This window comes from Passer montanus, unplaced genomic scaffold (genome assembly GCF_014805655.1).
Source record: "Passer montanus isolate IOZ18808 unplaced genomic scaffold, ASM1480565v1 scaffold39, whole genome shotgun sequence".
Taxonomy (NCBI): Eukaryota; Metazoa; Chordata; class Aves; order Passeriformes; family Passeridae; genus Passer; species Passer montanus.
This window is the reverse complement of record NW_024368707.1, coordinates 5,364,171-5,375,498: the sequence shown is the minus strand read 5'-3', so window position 1 is coordinate 5,375,498 and position 11,328 is coordinate 5,364,171.

Below are 11,328 nucleotides of genomic sequence, written 5' to 3'. Positions count from 1 at the left end.
TCACTGCTGGAATTTGAGGTCGTTGCTTTTCTGTGCAGTGACCAGCAGCCACCACCTGAAAACTGCGTAGCCTATGGATGCACCTACTAAGAAGGCCAGGAGTACTGTTTGTGTCATAAATGGTGTGCCCAGCAGGACCAAGGCAGTGATCATCCCCCCTCTATCCAGCACTGGTGAGGTCACATCTCCAATCTTGTGTTCAGTTTTGAGCCCTTTCTTTGCTGGTGGCTGTTTAGGGGAAGGGTCACGTCAGAGCCAGGATGAGATCTCTCTCCATGCCTGTTTGGTGAGCCTTGGGCAAGAGGCAGGAAGGCAAGGAAGCCTTGAGGGTCTTGTGCCACAACCACCTGCCGTGGCTCAGTCTGCCCCTGTCACCCCCTCAGCTTGCCACTGCTTAGGAAATAAATTGATCTTGATTGTGATTCAGCTGCCTGTTAAAAAAAAAAAAAAAGAAAAGGGGTAAAAAAGATGAAAAGAGCTTTCTTAGCTATGCCAGAGAGGGATTATGACAGGCTCTCTGGCATGGGAGTGCTCACCATTGGTGTGGAAGTTTCCCACTGCCTCATGTTGGCATTAGCAGCTGGGATCTCTGGAAACCTCTTGCTCTGATCTTTGAGGCTGGATGCAGTTATGAGAAATAATGAGTATTTGAAAGTGATGCAGGAGACAGAACCTTTGGGTGTCCTTTTCCTAGAGTAACCAGACCATGCAATCCCTGGACACAACAGTGCCACATCTGTGTGGAGACATTCTTGTGGCACAGCGGGGAGCAGAAGTCAGGGGCCCTACGACTCCAAGTAGCCTGTGCTGCAGGTTTGGAGGAGTTGAGGAAGCGCCCACATCTGTCCATGACCTCCACAGGTCTGGAAGAAGCTCCAGAAAAGTTTTCCTTGTGTCTGGCAGCCATGAGGGTTGTGCAGAAGTACTCCCCTCCTGAGCAGCACTGCTCTCCTGAGCCAAAAAGCCAGGCCTATCTCTTCCCTTGTCTGGTTTTTCAGGGCTGGCTGCTTGGCCTCTGCCTCCAGCTCTGCACTGCTGAATTTCCAGCTGCTGCTGTTACCCCAAGGTCTGCACTTGCAGCCAGCTGTGAGGCACCAAACCCATCAGTGTAAGCTGAATCCTGATTGCTGGCCTTGTGCTCAGGCAGAAAGTGCTTGGGGAGCTCCATGGAGACAGGGGAAAAATACCATCAAAAGAATTGTGGATTCTGGCATGGCAGGAGAACTGTGGATGGCTCAGTGGTTGATGTAACTGCAGGGACTTTCTGCTACCTGACACAGTCGTGCCCTATGGACCTGATCGATCCCTGCACACACCTGGCTGAGCAAGTGCTTGGAGCACTGCCACATGGTTCCAAGAGTTTCTTTCTCTCGTGAAGATTGTGTATTGAAGCTGCTGGAGCACATTCACCTTGGAATGTTTAGCTCTCAGTGTTTACAGTGGGGTTCCTTGCTTTCACATCCATACCACCACCTTTCCCCTGTCTAGAGGTGCCTGAAGGTGAGCTGGTTTTCTTCTAACTCAGGCATCCATAGCTGCATGCTTTGTGCTGCCAGAGCACAACCATTTACGTAAGGTTTGTTGGGTTTTTTTTTTGTCCTGGAAGTTCTTGCAGACAGGATGGGTACGAGGGACTTTGTCCTGCCAGGCAGCTAGATAAAGCACTCAGTGATTCAGCATTTATTGCACCCTACACAGATTCCTCTGTTATCATACCAGCAGGAATGTGGGGCTAGAAGGGATCTCCTAGTCATCATCCTATTTCCCAGCAATGACAAACAGTGAGTCATAAGTCCCTCTTGTTAATTTATCACAGTCCATCTTAAGTCATTGGGAATTTTCTTGGCAGCTTATTCAAGAACTTCACTCTGACAGAAGGAAACTTGTTTCTGATTTGCAGCCCACATTTTTTCATAGCCTATTTTTGTCTACTTGTTCTCATGCCAGTGCTATCTTCTAGTTAGTAGCTGTGCTTCCTTCCCGTTCTCCAACCTACTCTCTTACATGCCAGTGAAGAATGTGGCCTCTTCTTCCCAGGATCCCTGGTCTACTCAGACAAGAGACTGTCTATTTTTAGTTCCCTCCAGCAGCTCATACCTAGCCCTCTTACAGTCTGCAGGAAGGCTTTGAGGAAGAGCCCTGGTTTTATTGCTACCAGGTCATACCCTTCCCTTGGCAGCCATGTGAGCATGGCTGTATACGCTGTTCTCTGCCTCCAGCAGCACAGGAGGCCCAGGGTTCTGGGGCAGGATCATGCTCACCTTTGAAAAGAGAAAAGAAGTACTCACTGGGACTTAGGACATCAGAAAGGCAGGCCAGAAGCAGGCAAAATTCCAGAGGGTCATCAGGCAGCTGACATTTTCTCTGCAAGTCTGCAATAGCCCTGGGGCCTAGATTTACCACTAGTATGTTAATAATCTCACAGAAGGGCTGTCCATCCATGTTTCCTTTCAACACACTTCCTGCAAATGCTGAGAGATGCACCTCTGCCTGGTGAATGAAGAAACCATGAAGAGCTTTTATTTCTTGGAGTTTCTCATGGCTTAGAAAATCCATAAGGACCCGAGTTCCTTAGAAAGCCCCTGATACCTCTCAAGGGGTTCACAGAAGGGGAAAATGAAAGCAATCTCCTCTGCAGTGTCCTGATGACATGATCCAACATAGGAATAGCATGGATATTTTATTAGAAAAGGTGAATATAATGAGCAAGGCACCTTTCTGGAGTTGGGCACTGGTTTCCAGGCAATTGCATCTCGTATCTAACCCAAATGAGTTGGGTGATATTTCAAACCAAAGAGAACAGCAGGAATAATATTAGCTGATGCAATCGCACCTTGAATTTACAGCAGTGCTAGGCTGCAAATGCTAGTGCTAGATCCATGAACAGTAGGCTACTCTGTACATGATTACAGCAAATTCAAGCCCTGTTTGAAAGCATCTGGGTTTTGGTTGGGTCTTTTTTTATAGTCCCCCAAACAGAGGTGGTGGATAAAGACTTCCCTCTGACAGGTGAATCTTACATTGATGGTGAACCACACTTTGGCAAGTATCAGTTAACTTCCTGCTATTACAGCCTTTTCATGCCAGTAACAAAAACACATTTAGAGCTCTCCTGCTTCTGCAGTCCACTCTTCACAACGCTCCAATGGGAGTTTTTCCTAGTTCTGCAAATAACTGATAGGAACGTGCTGCAGTCAGTGGGGGAGCCAGGCTCTCCCTTCCCTGGAAGCCCGGCATTACTGAGTACCTGCTGTGCCTCAGTGCAACACCTTTGGGCTGAACACTCACTGCCTTCTCGTGGGAAAAAGCTCCCAGCCGCCACTGCCTTCAGCCACAGCTGCCTGATGGCATCTGAATTAAGCCTTTAAAGCAGACAAACCAAACAACAACAAAGTGTATCCAAGGATGACATGGGGTCCAATTTACTCAAGGAGGAAACTCGGGAGTCAACAGCCTTGTCTCTTCTACTGACTGTTATGTTCATCTCAGAGAGAAACACCACAGTCTCTTCTGTCACTCACTGGCACCTGACATTCAAGTGCCACCTCCCCAAGTTGCATCAAGATTTCTTCACTGTTTGCAAAACTGGATCTAAGTGTTTCACCAGCAAGGCCTGAGTGACCAGCAGGACCCAGGAAAGAACAGGAGAACAGGAGCTGATGCTCCCAGGTGGGTCTTTTTTAACTTCCTTAAACAGCAGGTTTTGGATGGCAGTGAAAATCCCAAATGTCCTCTTGAAAAAGTGAGTGAGAGGCCAGAGATGATGGAGAAGGAGTTCAGACAACAGTCTGGAGTATTAACAGGGGAGACCAATGTTTTTGCTGTTGAGTAGTTGCTATATGTGGGTGATTTGTTCACAACAGCTGGTTCCAGTGAATTGAATAATATTTCTGTGCATGTTCATGCATATATTTGTGTCTTTACACAGAGGAAAAACATCCCACTTTCTCAGGATCGTCCCATCGTCTGGAAAAATTGGAATTTGACAATCATCAATTAGAAATAGAACAGGGTTGTTCGCCATCAGCAAGTATGCGATTTCTGCCATGAGGCAAAGATTTTTCTAGATAATGAAAGCATTAGAAACAACCCCACAAGCATGTGAGGTATGTCTGGTAAAGTGCTTAAATAAAAAAAACCATCTTGCAGCTTTCCACTGGGAAAAATGAGTGTCCTGCAACACCATCAGACCCTGGGCTGCAGGGGGGCCACACTCCTACAAGGAGAGATGACGCCTCTATGCTGGACACAGCAGGATCCTATTTATTTTACAGAATTGGGCTGTCCTGCCCCTGATCCAGACAGCATCAATCTTGTAGCAGCAGCAGCAGCAGGAGGTAGGGTAGGTTTTGCACTGACCACCTACCTTCCGCTACAGCTGGAAATCGAGGAACAATATCGTTTCCAACGTTATTCAGCAGATTTCAAGATCAGTGCCAAGCCCTGTGCAGCCAACAGCTGAGCTACAGAGATTCTGTCTCTCCTTTTACAGGATTATTGTACAATAATTTCTTTCTGTGACCAGTTTAGGCCGTTCTAATGCACAGTCATAAATGAGACATTGACTTCTAGAGATCTTCCTTCCCTTAGGGTGGCAGATGAAATAATGGGTCACAGCTTTGTTCTGCCACAACATGCCTGGAAGCGTTGAGAGACGCTTTCCTCACAGGGAAATTTCCACTGTCTCCTTGAATTTGCAAGTTTGCAACCTACCTGTGGAGTATAAAGGAAATGCTGGGCTGACCAAAACAGATGTAAGAAATCGATTTGCTCATGCCATTCATGCAGCAAGAGCTGTTCTGCTGATGTCTGTGTCTGTGGGAAAGAGCACCGTGACTTCCACTTTTGACATAAACTTTGTGGCTTTTTTTTCAGCAACTAAGCAAGCATGCCCAAGACCAGGATAAAAGAAATACCTTTAAAAAACCCGAATATCATCTTTGTAAAAAAACCCTGATCAGTACAAGGGAAGTTCATGACACTGTGCTGAAAAGGGTATTGCTCAGACTAATTCAGCTCCTCAAGCAGATTGCTCCTTTAACACTGCCTATGACTTAAATCCTCAGTATAATACCACTATTTTTATGACTCAGCAGTCACAAATTGAATAAATGAATTCAGGGGATGTTCCAGCTAATGACAAGTTTGTCCTGCAGCATAAAGGTCTCCAATGAAGAGCAAAATATTAGAGTCCTACTGTATGCAGCAATTAGCAGATTTTGATAATTGGTGAGAATGGATATGAGAAAAACAAAGGTGAAAAAAAGTGAAATACTTTATGACTGCATTATCTAACAATTAACATTCCTATGCATAGGGGTGCATAATATTCCCTGCATATTAAAGCTGCACAGCATTCATTCACGAACAATTTTCAGAGTGATGAAAAGTTAAAGTGATAGAGGACATTTCCAAGAAGAAGGTTAAAAAAAATGCATTTCTCCCATTTCAAGCATGTCTTAGTTTTTTGTCTGAGACACTTACACTGTACAAACTGGAAATCCAGCTTTTATGGGTCTTGACAAAAGCTATCCAAACTGGACCACACTTAATGACTTTGAAAAATCATAGACCACATAGGTCTGTGGAGGCTTATTAGCACTTACTGGACAAAAAGGCATGCCCAAATCATCCCTGGAAAATCTTGGCTGAGAATATTCTGTGTCCTTGCAGCTGCTGGTGCACCCATCACCTGGGCTGTGCACAGGTCGTGGCCAAGCCCAGCCCACCTGCCAGGCATTGCAGTAGGAGGCTGCACTGAGCTGAGAGCAAAGTGGGGTTTATCTCATTAAGTGATGACTGCCACACTGGCTGTGAAGCAGCATGGCAGGAGAAGTGGTTGTGATAGCCAGATGTGGGAGGAAAGAGATAAATCTGTTTGAAGAGTCTGCTGTGACTGGGGCTGGAATAGCTGGGGGAGGAGGTGGTATAAGAGGGAAAGATGTTCTGACTGGGGCAGAGGCAGGAATGGGGGGAGGCTCATTTTCTCAATTAACAATTAACAGCAATGAGAACAGAGAGAAGGATTAAGCCACCAAGGATTCAGGGTTTGGGAGCTGTTGGGCAAAAAAAGGAGGTGAGGAAGTAGGGAAAATAGCATAAGTAAAAAAAAAAGTGTGATGGCAGGACAAGCCAGGGGACTGGGAGGGAGACAGAGGTAGGGTGTGGGTATGACTTGAGGTGGGATTTAATTAGTGGAGGCAAGAGTGGGAAGATGAAAGACCCTAACTTGGTGGGACAGGGAGCAGAAGAGGTAGCAAAGGACCTGTTTGCTTTCAAGGGTCTGAAAAAAGAATAGGATTGGAGAGAACAGGGATGGCAAGAAGAAAAAAGCTCCTAGTGGTAGATATTGTTCTGCAGAGTTTGGGATGGAACCAAGGCAACGTTAGATTTTCGTCTTATCTGCTTCCAGCATGTGGATCTGAAAGGCAAGTTTCTGGTGCTTCCCCTCCCACTGCCACCGTAACCTTTGTTAGTTGGAGAGGTCACAGTCACCTTGGTTTTCTCTGCCAGTCCCTTGAAGAGGTCTTTGTCAGGAGAAGGCTCTTACAAGGGATGAATGTGCATATCATGGTATCCTTGCTAAGCTGGGTTGGCTTTAAAACACACTGACCAGGATCCTAAAAAGCGGGACACTGTATCTGTGCCAAAATGGCTCTGAAATCAAGCATTCAGAAGTTACAGAAAACTGGAATTAAAACAATGTGCACAAACCTAATTTGGCTTAATTTTGGCATGTATGACTTTGTGGAAAAGAGGCCTGGAAGGGACCTCAAGAAGCCATGTGGGGACTCCAGTCCATCTCTTTCTCCCAAGGCAGGAACAATTATTCCTAGATGATTCTTGACAAATGTTTCTCTAATCTTCTTTTGTGAGACAGACATTAATTACAGAGTCACATATTTTTTTCTTAATGGCATTCTGCCTTAGTGCAGAAAATATACTGGGAGCATGCTGTGAAGGAGACTGGGAACACAGCTGGAGAAAGAACAGGCTCATGGTTCAGCTTGTGGACTGCTGCCCTGGAGAACTGTCTGTGCTTCAGAGTTCCTGGGTGGTCATGTAAATCCAGCTTCTCCCGGGTAGTCATTAATTGTGTTTTCTCCATTTTCTGGGTGCACAGTTTGAAAATACTGACTCTGATTTATTTGTCCATGCTAGGTGCCCTGTTTCGGTACAGTCTTAGGGCTTTAATTTCACCACCACCACCCAGACTGCCCAGACCTTGTGGCATTTGCTCTCATAGCCTGGGAAATAAAACTGAAGTTTTTGTGTGTCGTACTCAGCACTGACTCTCATATGTCACTCTTCTCCCACTTCTCATCTGACCCTGCCCTGTGCACTTTGTCAGCTTCCATCTCCCTGGACTGTCCTTACTCTGCTGAAAGCATCCTCACAGTCATGAATGTGATTCCCAGATCCTCTGTTTTTTGAGGTTTTTTTAATGGACAATTCTTCTGAGTGTTTTTTTAAGTTCAGGTTTCTCCACAACCGCCTCATCCTCAGAGGCACATGCATTCAGCACAATTAATTACACCAATAATTAATTACCTCAGGGAAAAATCAGCAAAACACACAAGAACCAAGAGCATACAGGACACCAGGAACTACTGTAGCAGCTCACAGGATCATCACAGGAATGTGGAGGATGGAAGTGATCTCTGGAGATCATCTGGTTCAACCTCCTCTTATTCAAGGTGGGTCAGCTACACCTGGTATCCAGGACTGGGTCCAGTCAGGTTTTGTACATTCCCATAGATGGAATCATAGAATGGTTTGAATTAGAAGGAACCTTAAAGATCGCCTCGTTCCAACCCCCCTGCTGTGGCATGGACACCTCCCACTAGACCAACATGCTCAATGCCCCATCCAACCTGGCCTTGAACACTTCCTCCACAACTTCTCTGGGCAACCTTTCAGTGCCTCAACACCCTCACAGTAAAGAACTGGATACACAGTAAAGACGAGACTCCATGACCTCTCCAGATGAGCCACAGAGTAAGATGTTTTCTAGTGTTCCAGTGGAGTTTCATGTCTTAAATAATGCCTATTGCTTCTTGTCCTGTCAGCAGGCACCTATCTCCCTCTTCATTCTCTCCCACTAGATATTTATACACATTGATGAGATTCCTGCTAGGCCTTTTGTTCTCTGGGATGAATAGGATTAATATTCCCAGCTCTCTGTCTTCCCTCACATGAGATATGCTTCAGTCCCTCAATCATCTTTGTGCCCTTTGCTGGAGTCATTGCCAGAAGTTCCTGTCTTTCTTGTACTGAGGAGACCAGAACTGGGCACAGGACTCCAGGTGAGGCTGACTAGATTCTAATTCCCCAGATGCTCCTTCTTGTCCTGTTGAAGATAGGAGTGGCTTCTGGTTTTCTTCCAGGCCTCAGGAACCTCTCCTGATCAGTGTGATATTTTAAAGAGTGGCCTTTTAATTACATTATCCAGTTTCCTCAGCACTTTTGGGCCCCTTGCTCAGGGGCTTGGGATTGCTAAAGGACACTGTCACCAGTAAGGCTTCCTCCTGGGCTACCTACCCCTGCTTCCACCTTTCGTGCATTTCCTTTTTATGTCAGAGTTTAGTCATGACCTCATCCACACATGCCTCCTGCCACCATTGCTTGATTTTCTTCTTGTCAGGATGAACCACTCTTGAGCTTTAAGGAGATGATTAAACAGCTCAGCCCTTGGTTTCTAGTTCAAGATCTTGATCCTTATTGTTGCCAGAGCAAGATGTTTCAGAGCATTTTATAAATGTTCCCATACATCCTAACTTAAGAGAGTGATTTCAATTCAAACAGCACATTTCCAAACAGCGCTCTTTACCAAAAAAAGGGATCATTGTTATCCAGGTTCTTGCCCATCAGTGTTATCCTGCATCAGGGAGTTTCAGAGTCCAGTTAGAAATGTAACTGTATTCCCATCACCTCGTGGGAGGCTTCTTACTCCAGAGGCCACTTACCAGGCAGGACTTTCTAGAGTCCTTCCATGGGTGTTGAGAAGAGACAGGCTCCTCTAGGGGCAGTTTAAAAGCAACCACACTTGAGAATTGGAATCATCTCCTGGAGTAGTGTCTCACCTTCCACTGATTAGCACAAACTTCTACTTTAAGTGCCTGAAATATACAATAACTGCTTAATTTAAAAATACTCCCTTCTACTGCTTTTGAAAGTGCCGCCTTTCCTGTTAATTGCATTGTGCCCTTGTTCCTGTGCTACGAGGCAAAGAGAATATCCTTTTGAACTCAGAATGGCATCATCAGCTTGATATGGCTTAAATCCAGTCCAATTAAAAATACATAAATGTGGCACTTCCCTTAAGTCAGATGTCCTGAAATGACTCCTTTATAAAAAGGCGTTGTTAATTCTGCCAGGCTTTTCTGCTTGCAGACTCTTTTCCTAGGGGTCATTTGTAGTGTCTCCTGCTCCAATCACGATAACCTGGTTTAAGCTCACCCATTTCCTTTCTGTGTCCTTACATGCCTGCTCATTGTTGCCTGTTGAGTTCAACCTTGCTCACGCTGCTGGCTTGCAGCCTCTGCAGGGTCTGAGAGGAGTGCTCATCCAAGTCTTGCAGAACAGCATGTGAGGAATAGCGGCTGGGCTAGATCAGGAGATAAGCTTTGCTGACCATTAGCAAAACAATGGACTGTACGCTCAGTGCCGCTAAATACACAAAATAAACAGGCAGAGGAAAAAAATAGGTTCCTCGTAACAATCACCGTCACAAAATGTTCAGGAGGAAAGGAGATTCTGGAAAAGATTGGTTGGGCTTATTTTTTTAAGGAATGCAATTGTTTCCATTGATTTCTAGGGCTTTTTGGTGCTTTCGTACTACTGGTTTCTTGTTTGCAGCCGCTTAGATCTTGCTGCCTGATCCTGAATCCTGCCTTTTAAAAAGGCTTTTGAATTATGTCTAATAGGCTGAAGCAAAAGCAACATGGGTTGTTAGCCTGATCAAATTAGGTGTGCAGAGTGTAAAAGATTTTATGATGTCAAGCAGTCTACAGGGAATTAGGGGAAAGAGTCATGTTTTATAGGAAACACCCAGGACTTGTGTTTTAAAGACACTGCACAGAGTCTTCTCTGTTCTGATTCCTGTGTCTACTTTTAAGTTTTGTGTTTGCAGACCCTCTAGCCTGTCCACATATTTGCTAACTTTCTACATTTGATAGCTCAGTTTCAGTGCCATCTTTTCCCAGATGTTTTAGATATTTGAGAGCGAGCTCTCCATTTAAAAACAGCTGTCTCTCCATCTCAGGGCAAGGACAGCTGTCAACACCAGATGTACAATGCAAGATGCAGCAACAATTAGTAACCATTTGCCAGCCAAAGATGAAGGAAGTAGTGTGCGATGGTGATTAGTGAGCAGCCAGGGACAGGGATCATTAAATCAATTAGAGTGCTTGGCAAAACCTCAATGAACGAAATGAAAATACTGTTACATTTTTGGCCACTTCAAATTAGCTGTTCATTTTCTCCCATTTTCTGAAGAGAATCACCACTTTTAATTCAGGGCTGCAAACTAGAGACCCCAGTTCACAGGCAAGACATACGACCGTACAAGGTCACTGCTATAGCTGATGTATGACCAAGGTTTGATGGCTCTGTTCAACCATTTGGATATGTGTTGTCTACTGCAGAGCAAGCATTTCTCTCTGCAGACATACTATAGCACAGTTTGCCTTGTGGATATCAAGAATGGCTCTAACCCACAGAGCACTATTGTCCTCTTTCTCCCTCGCAGAGCTGGCTGTCCTGGGGAGACCTGTACCCATGCAGTTATTCTCAGCCAGGGTAAAAGCAGCTGCAGCAGCAAGAGCTGGATGAGCATTTCACTGCAGTTAAGGACGGTAATTTTGTTCTGCAGAGAGCCCTTCCAGCAAGGACGGCATCCCAGACAGGCTTCACCAGGCCTATTGCTGCTTTCTTTGCTTTCTTTGGTGATGCAAACATCTATTCTCAACAGCCTTTTCTCCTCTTGGCACCTTGCACCATGTGCAATGCTTTCTTTCCAAAAACTATTTCAATAGGAACTAGCGAATCCTCTTCCTGTGTTTGTGAGAAGGCACAATAAACCTGATCACCCTGGTGCAACATCACCCAGCTGTCTGAAGGAGGAAGTGGAGAAAAATCTCCTTTGTTGGCTGTTGTGCCTGGTTCCTGGTACAACTTCCAGGTCACTGTGATGATTTGGAAAGCCAGCCTGGCTCTCTTCCCCTGCACACGCCTCTTCCATATGTCTCCCAAGATCCAGCTAAAGAGTAGTCCTAATCCTGGGGCTGCAGTTAGGGCTGTCTCTCCCTCTAAGGTTTTCTCAAAAGA